Genomic DNA, 1,215 nt, shown 5'->3' with positions numbered 1-1,215 from the left:
TGAGAAGTTTGTCCTTCCACCCACAATGAAGAGTCATGGGGGTCTGGGCCCCTCAGTGTTGGGGTCAAACTGGGCCTGAGAACATTACTTCTCTCTTCTCAGACCTCAGCTTCCTCATGAGAATCCTGAGGCCCTGGGGTCTCCCTGTGACCAGGCCTTGTATGTGGGGACAGGACCTCATACCCTCCCTTTCCTCCAAAGCTTACCAAGACTCAGAAGGGCAGTGAGGACCAGGGCTGTGGCGCTGCCCGGCATGGCTCCCGGGGCTGCAGGTGTAATACACTGACCACAGAGCCTGGGAGGGACCGTCACTGGGTGTGCTGAGTCCTAGGGCCTGTGTTATGTGTCATGTGTCATGTGGCTTTCTCGTCAGCAGCCTTACAAGAAGGGAACAGCCCCTCTCTGTGGCCTGGCTCTGCTCTCCCCAGATGTTGGGGCTGAGGACACAGCTGACTGTCAGGAAACCTTTCAGACCAGCTTTGAGTTCCAATCCTGAGGCTGTCTTTCACAGAGTCTGGATGGACAGGAGCAAGTCGCTTCCCCTTCTGAACCTCCGTAAACATTAATTTCCTTCCTTCCTTCCACCATCCAGACAATCAGCCAGTGACTAGTGAGTTCTCACCAGGTGCAGTCATGGTGGCCGGCACTAGAGATTCAGGGAGGAAGCACATGACTACTTCCTCAACTCTGGAGCTCAGAGGAACACAAGACACCAAAGTATTTTGACAATGGGTAATTCAACTACAGTTCAGCCAAGTTGTAAAAAGGAGCAAAGTAGGAGACAAGGAGACTCACATGTGGACAGCATGTCACCTGAGTGATGGGACTGTGGAATCCCTGGAGCAGGGAGAGACCAGGGCTTTAGGGATTAGCACAGAGAGAGGGGAGTGGTACCTCACTGCAGTGTTGGGAGTTAGTTAGCATCTCTTCTAGGGCTAACTCCCACCTAAGGACTTCTTCCTGTGGGGCTGGTCAGAGAAGGTGGGGAGGATGCTGACCAGATCCAGACAGAACCTGAGCTCCTGTATGAAGGAGAACAACGCGTCGACGCCGGTACCTGTTCCCACACAGCCTTGTGTACTGTACAGTTATTTTGGATTTAGTCTTTAAGGATGGGACATTTTCACCAACGGAATGTGTTGCAGACCGTGTAAGACTAGTCAGAGGTTCGAGGCCCTCTAGGGCTGAGTGTAACAAATGAGGCCACTGGCAGTT

Source organism: Chrysochloris asiatica, unplaced genomic scaffold (genome assembly GCF_000296735.1).
Source record: "Chrysochloris asiatica unplaced genomic scaffold, ChrAsi1.0 scaffold00116, whole genome shotgun sequence".
Classification (NCBI taxonomy): domain Eukaryota; kingdom Metazoa; phylum Chordata; class Mammalia; order Afrosoricida; family Chrysochloridae; genus Chrysochloris; species Chrysochloris asiatica.
This window is presented reverse-complemented; position numbering follows the sequence as displayed.